The sequence below is a fragment of the Orycteropus afer genome, unplaced genomic scaffold (assembly GCF_000298275.1).
Source record: "Orycteropus afer afer isolate SDZICR_OR568_19922 unplaced genomic scaffold, OryAfe1.0 scaffold00031, whole genome shotgun sequence".
Classification (NCBI taxonomy): Eukaryota; Metazoa; Chordata; class Mammalia; order Tubulidentata; family Orycteropodidae; genus Orycteropus; species Orycteropus afer.
The window spans coordinates 6,198,258-6,214,147 of NW_006921618.1; the positions used below are offsets into that span (position 1 = coordinate 6,198,258).

Sequence of the window (15,890 nt, forward strand, 5' to 3'; positions counted from 1 at the left end):
AATTTTTTAAAAAAATAATTAAAAAAAGAATCTCATTTAAACAATTAAGAGTTCACTTTTTCATGTTTTATTTTTAAAACTCAGAATTACACAGGAATCCTTTAAACTAAGTTTAAGCATAGTACCAACTTCATGACAAATTAATTTATATCCCTAAATAGAGTTGTTTCCATTATGGTTTGTCAAACTGTATAACCTAAAGTCTAAACTATCTAAACCATAACCTATAATCAGGTCCCTAGGTGGCCCAAAAGGTTTGCACTCAACTTTTAACCTAAAGGTTGGTGGTTCAAACCCACCCAGAGGTGCTATGGAAGAACTTAGCAATCTGCTTCTGTAAAGACTACAACCAAGAAAATCCTACAGAGCAGTTCTACTCTATTAACATAGGGTGTAGCCATGAATTGGAATCTACTCAACAGCAGCAGGTGTTTTTGTTTTATCTATAAGCAAGAGTCTTTTAGTGGAACAAACGGTTAAGTGCTCAGCTACTAACCAAAAAGATAGAGGTTCAAACCCACCAGAGGTTCAATGGAAGAAATTATGGCAGTCAGCTTCCAAAAGTTCACAGCCATTAAAACCATCGTTATTGTTGTTATGTGTCGTCGAGTAGGACCCAACTCATAGCGACCCCCCTTGGGTTTCCAAGGTGGTATCACTACAGAAGTAGATTGCCCAACCTTCCTTCTGAAGAGTGGCTAGTGGGTTTGAACTGCCAGCCTTCTGGTTAGCAGTCAAATATACACATTTCTACTCTGAAACAGATGAGATCACCAGGAGTTGAAAATTACTCAACTGCAACTGGTTCAGGTATGTGTTTTAAAACCTATATGTAATAAACAGCTCTGGCAAGATTTTTAGAACTATTTCTTTTACTGAACCTCTAAATGGACTAAAATATGAAAGCCAAAGTTCAAAATATGCTGTGAAATTATCACTGCCATTGACTTGGATCCGTCTCATAGCAACCCCTCCTTGGGTTTCCAAGGCAGTATCACTAAGGAAGTAGTTTGCCCAGTCTTCCTTTCGAGGAGTGGCTGGTGGGTTTGAACCGCCAACCTTCTGGTTAGCAGCCAAATGCTTTAGGCACTACACTACTAGAGCTCCCCATGATCATGTCGCCAGAGCTCCCTGTGATCAAAAAAGAATAGATCTTACCTATAAATATTGACAGTATCAAACAGTTTGGGTCAGAGTCATCAGCTTGACTCTCTCCACATTTTAATACTCACTGCTGTCAAATTGTTTCCAACTCACAGAAATCCTATATGGCAGAGGAGAACTGCACCCATAGGGTTTCCAAGGTAGTAAATCTTTAAGAAGCATAAAACTACATCGTTCTCTTGGGGAGCAGTTGGTGGGTTTGAACCACCAACCTCTGGTTAGCAGCCAAGCACTTTAAACACTATGCCACCAGGGTTCCTTTTACATTCTAACAAGGACTTAATAACTCTAGCCAATTCTTAACCACAAGGAGAACCAAACAAGCATATGATAGTGGGGTAGTGCACACTAAACAAAATCTTAGGGAATGCCTTAAAATGCCATGGATACATAATAACATCTTTTTAAAACAGTGTTACAATGTTTGCTAGCCAAACAGGGCAAACTAGTAATTTATACACAAAATCAAAAATCAAACCAACAAGCAACAACAAAATCCACTAGAATGACTCAAGAGGTGAAAGCTCCTCCCTTTTTTTTACAAAAGAAAACTACCGATACCCTTCCAAAAAAGGGAGGGGGAGGACTACAGCTGATTAAATAAGCACTGAAAAGCAAATCAGCACTTTTTGTGTTTTCAAATGAACTTTAGAATCATACTCTAATCTCGTAAGCTATAGAAAGGAAAACTAAGTATCACTGACAATTAATTTTCAATGACTCCAAAGTCAAAATGCATGAACTGTTGGTACCTACTATTATGGAAGGTATGTATAATAAGATGCAAATATAGGACGAAATAGAAATTATTTAAGCAAAAGTATGTGCTGAAAGTCTTCTTTCAAAAAACAGAAAATGAGAAATGTTTTTATGTGGAAATTTCTGGAAAAAAATGGTTTTCTTACCTGAGAGAGTCCAGGGGACGATGCATGTCCCGGGGGCGTTGCTGCAAGATTTGGATGCCCCTTATTTATTTCATGTGCTGAATAAGGGGAAGGGGTCGGGGGTCCCGGCTGTCTTGCTACTTGTGTTACCTGTGGAAAGAAAAGCAATATTTAATAACAGCATTCTATCAACAACTTAATCTTAAGAAACCTACTTGAACTGGCTGGCTTTTTTTTTTTTTTTTTTAATTAGATTCTCTTCCTCAAAACTGACACTAAAAAAAAACGAGGAACAGACTGATTAAAGCCATAAACCATGAAATTCTTAAGAGAAAAATATACATGAATATTTGTATCAATTTGATAAAAGATTCTTGAAGGATGATTATAGAATCACAAAAACCTTAAAAAAAAAAACAGCTAAATTAAAGACACGACACTCTAAACTACATACAATATGATCTCATTTCTATCATAAATAAAAGGGATGAAAAAGAGATGGATGGTTGCAAGAGGAAGGTAGGGGATGCCTACAAAAAGGGCAAAAGGAGACTTGAGAGTAGCATAACTATTCTGTTTATTGACTGTACTGGAGGGTACATAATTACTTGTTTGTTAGGAGAACATGGGTGGAAAAATGGTTAGGTGCTCGACTAATAACTAAAAGGCTGGTGGTACAAACTACCAAGAGGTGCCTCAGAAGAATGGCTTGGTGATCTGCTTCTGGTATGTCACACACAGCCTTGAAATCTCTATGTAATGCAATTCTAATCGCAACATACAGGGTTACTCTGGGTCAAAATCAACTTGATGGCAACTGATTTTTCATGTGCTTGCCCAAAATCACAGAGTTGTACACTAAAAAGCATAAATATTGCTGTATGTGTAAATTTTGCCTCAATAAACCTGAATAACACAAAAAGGCAAGTTACTTGTAGAATATAATCCCATTGTTGTTTTTAAAAAGTCATTAAATATGTATGTACATGCACATGTGTATACGTATTTCTATTATGTCTATATCTATACACAGACACACAAACACCAAAGACCTTTAAGGAGATATGACAAAATCTTAACAAAAAGCATTACAGGCGTTTTTTTCATTTATATTTTCTAATATAAAACAATGGTCATGAACTTGTACAACAGAAAAATACTTAGCATATGCATTTTTATGTTAACAAAAAATGACTACTCCATTTATTGCTGGTTACAAACTGTCCAGCAGCTCACGATCAGTGTGAAGCCACTTTCTTCTGGTCCTTTTCCAGAATCCAGCAACCAACCCTAGGGAGCTCCTCCTTCTCACAGTCCAAGCCAGACTAGCATGACAGTTGGGCAAACTTCCATGAATAAGGAAAATTCTGCCCTCCCTTAATATGACAGGATCTATTCACCTTAGACCATTATTCATAACTTGGGTGGGTGAAGGACAGCATCAACACTTTGGCAATCTACTGGAAACTACAGATCTCCTCCTAGAATCATGTTTTTTGAACATCTAAAACACACAGGATTTCAACAAAAAACTACTATATTGAATACAGGCACCAACATTATCAAAACGAACTCATGGAAAAAACCAACATGTATATCATCAGATAAATGGTCAAACAAAACTGGTACATACACACAGCGGAATATTACACAGCCATAAAGAGAAATGAATTCCTAACACATGCTACAACTTGGACAGAACTTGAAAATATTATGGTGACTGAAGTAATCATTCACAAAAGACAATACTGTATGATCTCACTTAAACAAAATATCTAGAACAGGCAAATATATACAAAAAAGTTTATTAGTGGTTACCAGGGAAAAAAGGTAGGAAAAAGGGAGAGGCACTGGTAAACATTTAGTTTCTGTTTATGGTAATGGAAAATTTGGCAATGATTTCTGGGGTTGGTTGCACAACATGATTAATGTAATGCTGTCACTAAATCATGCATGTGAAAAACATTACCTAGGGCAAATGTTGTATTTTTACAACTACAAATTCATGATATAGTAATATATGTATTCTTTACTAATGCATTAAAAAGCAGAATGACAGTTCTAGTAACCACTGGAATCTTAAGTAGTTATAAGTATAAATGGTATAGTTATAAAACAAATATGATAGGAAAATATCTGTGATAATTTTGGTGACAAAATCATTGTAACTGGTAGGTACCCTTAAGTTAGCTCCAACTCACAACAACTTTACAGGTAGCAGAACAAAATGTTGCCCAGTCCTGCACCATCTTCACGATCATTACTGTCTGAATCCAATGCTTTAACTATTTTGTCAATCCATCTCACTGAGGGTTTTCTTCACTTTCACTAACCCAACTATGACTTTACTCAACTATGATGTGCTTTTCTAACAACTGGTCTTTCCTGATGACATACTCAAAGTAAGAAAGACAAAGTCTCACCATTCATGCGTCTAAGGAGCATTCTGGTTGTATCTCTTCTAAAACTGATTTGTTCATTCTTCTGATAGTTCTAAAACTGATTTGTTCATTCTTTTGATAGTTCATGGTATATTCAATATTCTTCAATAACACCACAGTTTGAATGTATAAATTACTCTGTCATCCTTTTTTATTTTTCAACTTACGCATGGAAATGAGGCAACTGAAAAGATCATGGTTTTGGGTCAGGCACAATTTAGTCATCAAAATTTTATCTTTTCTTTTAAAGAGTTATTCTGAAGATTTAACCAATGCAATGTCATCTGACTTCTTGAATGCTGCTTCCATGCACACTGATTGTTGCTCCAAGTAAAATTAAAACAATGACAACTTCACTTACTTCACCATTTGTCAGGATGTTTTTTACTGGTCCAGTTGTAAGGATTTTTCATTGTCTTCAGGTTCGAGTCCAACCCTTAACAAAGGCTATAGCCTTTGACTTTCAACAGTAAATGCTTCAAGTCCTCTTCACTTGCAGCAAGCAAGACTGTCCCATCGGCTTATCACGTTTTTAATGAGTCTTCCTCCAATCGTGATGCCACAATCTTCATCATACAATCCAGCTTCCTATACTATTTGCTCAGCATACAGATTGAGTAAGTAGGATGAGAGGATACAACCCTGACACACACCTTTCTTGGTTTTAAGCCATGCAGTATCCCCTTTATTGTTCCAAAGACAGCCTCTTGGTCTATGTACAGGTTTCTCATGAGCACAATGAAGTGTTCAGGAATTCCCATTCTTTGCAGTGTTATCCATATTTGTTATGATCCACACAGTACAATACCTTTGCATCATCAATAAATCAATAAAGCACAGGTAAACATCTTTCTTGCTAAGATTCACTTAATAGTGTATATATACAAACATCAATTACAAATTATATAGAAAATACTTAATACACCTCTATCCCAAGCAAATGGCATAAAAACTAATGAAGTTTAATTACATTAAAATTTAAACACTGTCATTCAAAATATTCCCAAAGTAATAGTTATTGAATCTTCTACTCTCTGGTTAAGATATTGCATTTCAGATCATACTGTTAGGATCTATTTCCTTAAAAGGTAGCGGCAAGAGTTTTCATAAAAAGAAAATAGCATGTGCTTTTCCGTTATTTCTGATACTTCTACCATTTCAATTATGAAGGCAGGAAGTAGAAATATGGTAAAACTAATAATGGCAACACCTCTAAATCTAAAAAAATTTGGTCTATTCTCTATATAATACTAATCCTAAACAAAATCAAAAAACATTACTTGGAGTGCAATATGTGTGAGTTGTATGTATGTTTATAATCTCCTCCTATCACCTCTAAATAAGATTAAAGACAAAAGCAAACAAAATACTAAACACCTGGAGTAAAATATAGGTATCAGTTACATTGCTGTCCTGCTGTATACTGCATATAAATTTAAAAGTTAATATGCTCAGAAAACTTTTAATTCAGCTAGTTACAGTATTTCATTCAAAGAAAAGGTATATTTTCAGACTGGCAATAATGTACAGCTTTCAGAACTCCCATTTGCTTGCTGGTAGAAATCTAAATTGGTATCAGCATTTTGGAAAACAATTTGGTTTACCTATAAACATGATTCACAACAGAAAAATGAGGTAGTCTGCTTCCATCAAGATATTCAGCCTTGGAAACCCCATGTGGCAGGTTCTACTGAGTCCTGAAATGTCACTAGGAGTCAGAACTGACTCAGTGGCAGAGGGCCTTTGTTAGTAAACATGAAGATACGCATATTGTCAACCCAAACTCACTGTTGTCGAGTCCATTTGACTCAAAGACCCCTCCTTGCGTTTCCGAGGCGATATATCTACAGAAGAAGATTGCCCAATCTTTCGTCCGGAGGAGTGGCTGGGGAGTTTGAACTGCCAGCCTCCTGGTTAACAGTCAAATGCCTCAGGGACTATGCGTTCTATGACCCAGCTACTTGACTTCTGTTTATAAAGCCATGAGAAACAAATGAAAATGTGTACCAAAGATGAGTATGTTCATAGTTGCATTGTTTTTAATAATATCAAATTGGAAACAATGAGTTCATCAACAAGATGAATAAATAATAAAATATTTTCCTACAAAAAAACGGAATGAAAACTCAATATTCCATAACTTGGATGAATCTTAAAAATCGTATCAATGAAAGATGACACAATAAAGAACCTACAGCAAAAACCAAAAGCAAACCCACGGCCATCCAGTGGATTCCAACTCATGGAGACCGTATAGGACAGAGTAGAACAGTCCCATTCATGGCTATATATCTTTACAGAAGCAGACTGCTTCACCATTCTCTCGCAGAGCAGCTGATGCATTCAAACTGCTAACATTTTCGTTAGCAGTCGAATGTTTTAACCACTATGCCACCAGAGCTCCTGTATGATTCCATTGATAATAAGTTTCAAAGCAGAAAACAAACTTCACTTTATTAGCTTAGGTCCCTGAATAGTAAAAACAGCTTACGCTCAACTAAAAAGTTGGCAGTTTAAACCCACCCAGAGGCACCAGAGAAGAAAGGCCTTGCAATCTCCTTCTTTAATGATTACATACCAGAAAACCATAGGGAGCTTAGTTCTAATCTGCAACACAGGAGTTAGAATCAATTCCATGGCAATGGGTTTTATATTAGTTTAAAGACACATGTGGTAACACTACAAATAAAAGAAGGGACATCATAAAAAGCATATGACATATGGGGAGAAAGGGAAATGTGACTAGGAAAGGTCCCAACACAACGTACTGCCATCAAGTCGGACCCGACTCATAGTGACCCCTCCTTGGGTTTCCGAGGCGGTATCACTACCAAAGTATATTGCCCAAACTTCCTTCCGAGGAGTGGCTTCATAGGTTTGAACCCCCAAGGCTTCTGGTTAGCAGTCAAACACCTTAGGCACTACACCATCAGAGCTACCATAATGTTTTATTTTTGTCCTGGGAGGTGATACACAGTTTTCACTTTGTATGTTAAACTCTACTTTTTAGGCTTTGTGAAATATTTTATGTATGTATGTTTTACATTATAACACTATCCTCAAAAAAAGATTGTTGTTGTTGTTGTTGTTGTTATGTGCCATCGAGTCAGACCTGACTCATAGCGACCCCTCCTTGGGTTTCCGAGGCAGTATCACTACAGAAGTAGATTGCCCCATCTTCCTTCCGAGGAGTGGCTGGTGGGTTTGAACTGCCAGCCTTCTGGTTAGCAGTCAAGTGCCTTAGCCACTATGCTACCAGAGCTCCCAAAAAAAGATTAGGAACACACAAAATATTGAATACTTAGGGTAAAATAGTAGGTATCAGTTACACTGCTGGGGTAAAATAGTAGGTATCAGTTACACTGCTGATATGCAGAACAGAAAAAAAAAAACATGAAAGAAAAAGAAATACTGCTGCAAAATAGAAAACTTTTGTAATTTTGACTAAGTGAAACTTCAGCTAGTTAGATTTCTACCCAAATATAATCTCATACAAAATCAATGGTATTTGATGACTGCTCACCAATATAATTTGAGAATCATTTGAAAATTCAAAGGTAAACCATAAAGATCATGTCCATTAAGATAGTCATTAGGTTATGGTGCAATGAGTTGCTTGGTATGACTCTTCTAGACATGGTCTCTGTGACTCCCACCAGATGACCGGATAGAATTATGCAAATATAAAGTACCTGTGGCCAACCACCAAGTGGACTGGATAGCTAGTTAGTAATGTAAATAAGGCCCATGGCATCCTTGTGGGTGTGAGAACATGCAAATAAGGTATATAAAACCCTAATGTGGGGATTGGTCAGTTTTGTTATCCCGCTATGCTTAAAATGACCCCTCCTAGAGAGAGAAGGGAGGATTTCACTGCCACCAAGAGAGAAGAGCTAGAGATGGAATGAAGCATGTCCTTGGACCCAAGATCCCTGAGCTGGACCTCCTTGGCAAAGAGAACTGGCACAGAAGACCAGCAGAGACAACTGTGGCAGCAGAACCGAGAAACTGATATGAGACAACAGCAGGCTTGCCAGCCCACAGAGTGAGAAAGCTGAGTGCCTTTAGGCAGAAGGCTTGCTGACAGAGTGGAGTACACCTAGGTGCACCTGTTCCCAGAGCTAAAAGAGCTTTATATCACTTGCCTGAGCAGGGCAGAAGCCAGGCCAAGAGGTCAAAGGCAAGAAAGGAATGCCTACAGCACAGAAGTGAGAAGACTGTCTTGATCTAAGAACTGTATCCTGAGCATGTTCCTGAACCTGAATGGTAACTTGTCACTTTCCTAATAAACTCCATTATCGTAAGAATTGTTTATGAGTTCTGCATGGCCACTAAAACAAATTATTGAACCCAGCAGAGAAGTAGTGAGTGACATGAGAGGGATGGTTGGTATCAGAATTGGTAGAAAGGTGGGAAGGTGGTGGCATGTCTAGCCTCAGAGGAATAATCCTCGGGCTGCTGATGGTGATACTCTCTCCTCATGAAATTTTTAAGAGTTCAGAGGATGCCACCCCAATGCCCTTTCTGCAAGGTTGCTATTGTTGTTGTTATGTGCCATCGAGTCGGACCCAACCCATAGCGACCCCTCCTTGGGTTTCAGAGGCAGTATCACTACAGAAGTAGATTGCCCCATCTTCCTTCCGAGGAGTGGCTGGTGGGTTTGAACCACCAGCCTTCTAGTTAGCAGTCAAGTGCCTTAGCCACTATGCTACCAGAGCTCCCTTCTGCAAGGTATATAATATGAAGTTTATTTAGCGTTAAATTATCTGATTTAATGATATATTCTAACCAATTAAGAACCTTCACACATAAACTAAAATTTTCAAATAATAACTATTGAAATGTGTAAAACATTAAACTTTCCAGAGTACAATATTTCTTTCATGATTCCACAGAAAGGAGTTAAAAATACCAGGCAGGAAATATATGGAAATGAAACTGTCCAGGTGTAAACAATAGAGAGTAGACACTATGGAGAACTGGAAAAAATGCTGCCCATGTGCTCAGGACAGAAGCAGATACTTAGCTATAGCTTATTGCTGCCATACAGAAATTCAGACAAGTAATACTGCTTCTTCTAATTTTTCAAGAGGAATAAAAGGTATGGATTTTTACATGAAACTGTCTTGATTTCTAAAACAATGCACAAGCCAAATAAAACACATTTGTATATTAAATACAGAGTCTATTCATGATGCAAACAGTTAAGTGTTTAGCAACTAACTAACTGACTGAAAGGGTAGTGGTTCAAATCCACCCAGAGATGCCTCAGAAGAAAGGCCTAATGATCTACTTCCAAATGAAGTAGTTTTTCTAAAAGAAGTTTTCAGCCACTGAAAACACTGGAATGTAGTTTTACTCTGACACACATGAGATCACCATGAGTCAGAATCATTTCATATTAAATATACAGGAAACCACTGTGTGAAGCTAGTTCTAGAAGTACCTCATGATCAGAAGCAAATATAAACATTTTATTTTAAGGAATATGGAAGACTTGTGATTGTGTGCATTCTAGACAAACAGACAATGACTGAATAAAGATATGCTGTTAAATAAATACACACATAAAGCACTATGTTTTAATGGGTTATATATATATATAAATGGGAGCTGTGGTGGCATAGTGTCTAAGGCATTTGACTGCTAACCAGGAGGCTGGCAGTTCAAACTCACGATGCAATGAAATACAGTGCTTAAAAAATTTATTAAAATCATTACTAAAACCAAACCAAACCAAATTCACTAGTGTCGAGTCAAATCTAACTCACAGCAATCCCTCCTTCAGTTTCCGAGGCAGTATCTCCACAGAAGTAGACAGCCTAGTCTTCCTTCCGAGGAGTGGCTGGTGGGTTTGAACTGCCAGCCTTCTGGTTAGCAGTCAAAAATGCCTTAGGCACTACAACACCAGAGGTCCTAACTAAAAGGATGACAAACTCCAAGATTCCTATCAAGCAACATTAATTTTTCAGTGACCAAATGATTCATATAAAGGTAAAAGGCACATGGCTTATATCTGAGAAGACACTCTTTACTTTTTTTTATCCCAAGATAGTTTATTTAGTTTAAAAAAGAAAAAAAAAAGATGCTCTGGTAGCCTAGTTAATTTAGTAAGGTAATCTAAAAACATTTTAACAGCTGCAATTTCCACATGAAAATAGCTAAGTCCAATTTCAGATAGAATAGAAATATCTCAAAAGTTTTTATTACTAATCTCATATTTAATCCTCTACACTCCTCAAGGGAGCTCTGGTAGCATAGTGTCTAAGGCACGTGACTGCTAACCAGAAGGCTCGCGGTTCAAATCTACCAGCCACTCCTCGGAAGGAGGATGGGGTAATCTACTTCCATAGTGATACTGCCTCAGAAACCCAAGGAGGGGTCACTATGAGTCGGGTCTGACTCGACAGCACACAACGACAACAACAACAATACTCCTCAAACAGCAGAATGGATACTTAAAGTTTGGTCCCATTATTCATTTTCCATTTCATCACAGTTCTTCTTTCAGATAATTAACTTCCCAAATCTATAGATATTGCTACTCTACTCAAGTGCAAGAAGCACAACAATGGATCCTAGAAAATTTTACTTACTATCGTGATATTTTTCAAGTTCTGGTATTATCACCACAAATCCCTGCTTACAACAAAGGGGGAAAAAAAAGAATAAAGAAAAAGAAATTAACTTTCCTCCTTGCTCTATTGTTAAAACAAAAACTAAACCCACTGCCAGCAAGTTGATTCTGACTCATAGTGCCCCTGTAGGGCACAGTAGAAATAACTCTTAGGGTTTCCAATGCTACTATCTTTACGAAGCAGACTGCCATATCTTTCTTCCATGGAGCAGCTGGTTGGTTTGAACTAATGACCTTTCAGTTAGCAGCCGCTGAGCACTTCAATGACTGCACAACCAGGGCTACTGCTCTATACTCAGCTAAACTTAACTAGTTGAATCATATCAATTTCTTGACGTTCAAGTATTTCAGCTAAAAAGGGGGGAAGGGAATTTTATGTTTCAAGTAATGCCTTAGGCAAATAGATGCTAACTATTTTCTACCATAAACCCTGTTAGCACTCAGTTCAAATATGAGGACTGTTTCTCTTTTCATATTTAGTAACTGGCCAATGGGAACACTAGAAAGACAAAACTGTTTTTTCAATGGTTAACATTCAAGTGCTTAACATAATCAGACATGATGCTAACAATACGAAATAAAAATAAGAGGAAAAAAAAGCCTGCCCTCCAAAACCCATTAAGCATAAAAAGTAACTAAGAGTTGGACAATTGTACTAGCACTCCTAGGCACAACAATGATTCAAGAAAAGGAAATACAGAGTATCCAAATAGGAAAGGAAGAAATAAAATGATCTTTATGTACAGATAACATGACTGCATACAGAGCAAATCCCAGAGATTCCACAAGAAAGCTACTGGCTCTAACAGAAGGGTTTAGCAAACTTACAGGGTACAAGATCAACAGAAAAATATCAGTGGGGTTTCTCTACACTAACAAGGAGAACTCCAGAAAGGAAATCAAGAAAACAATACCATTTATAATACCTCAAAATTGATAAAACAGCTAGGAATAAACCTAAGTAGGCATATAAAACACCTACACAATGAAAACTTTAAGACACTACTACAATAGACTAAAAGACCTACATAAATGGAAAAATATTCCATGCTCAAAAATCAGTAGACTTAGCATAGTGAAAATGTCAATACTACCCAAAGATAAAATGTAATCTTGCTGATCCAAATTACAACAACTTTCTTTACTGAAATGGAAAAAAAAAAAAAAAATCACCAATTTTATATGGAAATATGAGGCCCTGAATAGCCAAAGCAATATCAAAAAAGAACAAAATAGGAGACTTCACACATACTGACCTGAAAACATACTACAAAGCCACAGGAATCAAAACAGCCTGGTACTAGTTCATCAGTAATACACACAGACCAGTGGAAGAAAACTGAGAACTCAGAAATAAACCTATCCATCTATGGACAATTGATTTTTGACAAGGGGTCAAAATCCATCCAATAAGGAATAAACAGTCTCATTCACAAACGGTGCTGGCAAAACTGGATATGCATTTGTAGAAAAATGAAACCCGATCCGTAGCTCACACCATATACAAAAACTAACTGAAAATGAATCAAATACGTAAATGTTAAATCTAAAACTATAAAGTTCCAGGAAGATAACACAGGAACAAAGCTATGAGACCTGATTATCAAACACAACTACAAATATACAAATGTTGTTGTTATGTGCCGTCGAGTCAGACCCGACTCATAGCGACCCCTCCCCATGCGTTTCTGAGGCAATATCACTATGGAAGTAGATTGCCCAACCTTCCTTCCAAGGAGTGGCTGTTGGGTTTGAACCGCCAGCCTTCTGGTTAGCAGTCAAGTGCCAAAGGCACTAAGCTACCAGAGCTACCACAAATATACAAATAGCAGAGAATAAATCAGCCAGATAACTGGGACCTCATAAAAATTAAAATATTTCTGCTTACCAAAAACTTGATCAAAACAATAAAAAGACAGCATACAAACTGGGAAAAACTCTTTGAGAATAATGTATCCAACAAGAGTCTCATCTCCAAAATATATAGAAAACTTGTATAATTCAACAACACAAAGACAAACAACACAATTAAAAACTGGGCATAGGACATGAACAAACATTTCAACAAAGAGAACACTCAAGTGGCCAACAAACACATTTAAAAAAAAAAAAAAAAGCTCATGATCATTAGCCATTAAAAACAAACCAAACTCACTGACCTTAAGTTGGATCTGACTCATAGTGACCCCTCCTTGGGTTTCCGAGGCAGTATCACTACGGAAGTAGATTGCCCAATCTTCCTTCCAAGGAATGGCTGGTGGATTTGAAGTGCCAGCCTTCTGGTTAGCAGTCAAATGCCTCAGACACTATGGCACCAGAGCTCCTGAACTAAAACCATATACTGCTGGTGAGACTGTAAAATGGTACAATCACTGTGGAAAATGGTATGATGCCTCCTCAAAAAGCTAGAAGTATCTTATGATCCAGCAACCCCACTCCTAGTCACACATCCCAGTGAGGTAAAAGAGACAAGACAGACATATGCACACCTATGTTCACTGCAGCATTATTCACAATAGCCAAAAGATAGAAACAACCTAAAAGACTATCAACAATAAGTGGATAAACAAAATGTGGTTTATACATACAATAAAATACTATGCAGCCATAAAGAACAATGATGAATTCTCAAAAGATAATATGGATGAATCTATAGGACATTATGCTAAGTAAAATAATCAAAAAAAGACAAATATGGTACAATCATACTTTTATAAGAAGACCTGAACAGGTATATACACAGAGAGATCCGCATTCATTGGTGGTTATAAGGGATGAGTGGGAAGAGGATAAATGGAATCAGTCCCTAGATAGAAGGCACTTGTTATTTTTGATGATGAAAAAGGTAGCACTCAATGTGAGTGAAGTACACACAGCTTAACCAAGGTAAATGACGCCATTCAGAAATACACAAAAGGATATTTCTAGCAAAGGATACGAAACCAAAAAACCAAACTCGAAGCTATCAAGTTGATTATGACTCAGTGACTTTCATAGAGTTTACAAAGCTATAAATCTTTATGGAAGCAGACTGCCTCATTTTTCTCCCAAGGAAAAGCTGGTGGGTTCAAACCTCTGAAGTTCTGGTTAGCTGCTAAATGCATTAACCAATACATCACCAGAGCTCATTAGTAAAGGGTAAACTAAAACCAAACCCACTGTCATCGAGCCCATTTCAAATCATAGCAACCCCCACTGGGTTTCTGAGGCGATAAATATTTACGGAAGTAGACTGCCCAGTCTTGCTTATGTGGAGGGGCTGGTAGGGTTCAACCACCAACTTTCTGGTTAGCAGTCAGATGCCTTAGGCACTGTGCTATCAGCGCTACATTTGGTAAATGATAAGACATATATAATTTTGCAACAACACTAAGAACCACTAAAAGAAAAGTAGGGTTACATATACGTGTGTGTGTGTGTATGCATTTATGTGTGTGTGTACACAGGTATGCACATATAGATGTATCTAGCTCCTACTTCCGTAGTGATAACTGCCTCGGAAACCCAAGGAGGGGTCGCTAGGAGTCGGGCCGACTTGATGGCAAATAACAACAACAACAACAAGCAAGACAAGGCAATCTATTTCCGTAAAGATTTACCACCTCGGAAACCCAATGGGGGTCACTATGAGTTGGAATTGACTAGATGGCAGTGGGTTTGGTTTGGTTTTTATGTGTGTGCATGCACATCAATACGTAGAGGCCCCGTTACAAATACTTCTTAGATACACCAAACACCTCATGAATTTGATTTTCTGGAGGATACTATTGCTGCATGAAATAAGTCAAACACAAAAGGACAAATATTGTTATGAAACCACTACTATAAAAAGTCAAGAACAGGTTTACACACAGAAAGAAACATTCTTTGATGATTATCAGAGTACAGAGGGTGAGGGAAGAAGAAGCACTAGCTATATAGTAGACAAGAGTTAGTTCTGGTGAAAGGTAAGGCAGCAATACACAATATAGAGAAACTCAGCACAATGTGATCAAGGTAAAGGAAGAGACTGAGAGGTACACAAGAATAAGTGGAAATTTCAATAAATACGAAAACACATAAAGTCCTGCAATAGTAGTAATAACTAACAGTTAATTTCTGAGTAGATACATAGGTAAATATGCATGCTAAACAGTTAAGGGAGGTCAAACAGGAGTACACCCATACACATGCATAGGTATGGTGGCAGATATTGGTACATACCTACTTGCAAATGTTACATGTTGTTGTTGTCGTTATGTGCCATCAAGTCGGACCTGACTCACAGCGACCCCTCCTTGGGTTTCCAAGGCAGTATCACTACAGAAGTAGACTGCCCATCTTCCTTCCGAGGAGTGGCTGGTGGATTTGAACCACCAGCCTTCTGATTAGCAGTAAAGCGCCTTAGGCACTACGCTATCAGCGCTCCCATGTTACATGTATACTCATATATACAGCAAAGCATGTAACTCACTCACTGCCATGGAATCCATCCCAACTCATAACAACCATACAGAACAGAGCAGAACTTCCCCAAAGGGTTTCCAAAGCTGTAAATCTTTACGAAAACAAACTGCCTCATCTTTCTCCCACAGAGTGGCTGGTAGGTTCAAATTGCAGACTTTTTTGCTTAGCAGCTGAATGCCTTAACCACTGTGCCACCAGAGCTGCTAGCAAAGCATATGAGAGTTCAATTACAGAAAATAATTAGACATCAAGACTGAACCACTGGACATTAAGGTTAAGGACCACAGCTTTGGGGGACACATCTAGGACAATTGCCAG

General features: G+C 37.7%; 1 protein-coding gene across 1 annotated transcript in view; it reads right to left on the reverse strand.

Moving 5' to 3' along the window:
• Positions 1-15,890, reverse strand: part of EIF4G3 (eukaryotic translation initiation factor 4 gamma 3) — a 425,124-nt gene that overhangs the window by 365,571 nt on the left and 43,663 nt on the right. The window contains exon 2 of the mRNA XM_007935664.2: positions 2,070-2,198. The gene's annotated coding sequence lies outside the window, so the exon portion shown is untranslated. The remainder of the gene's footprint in view (positions 1-2,069; positions 2,199-15,890) is intronic.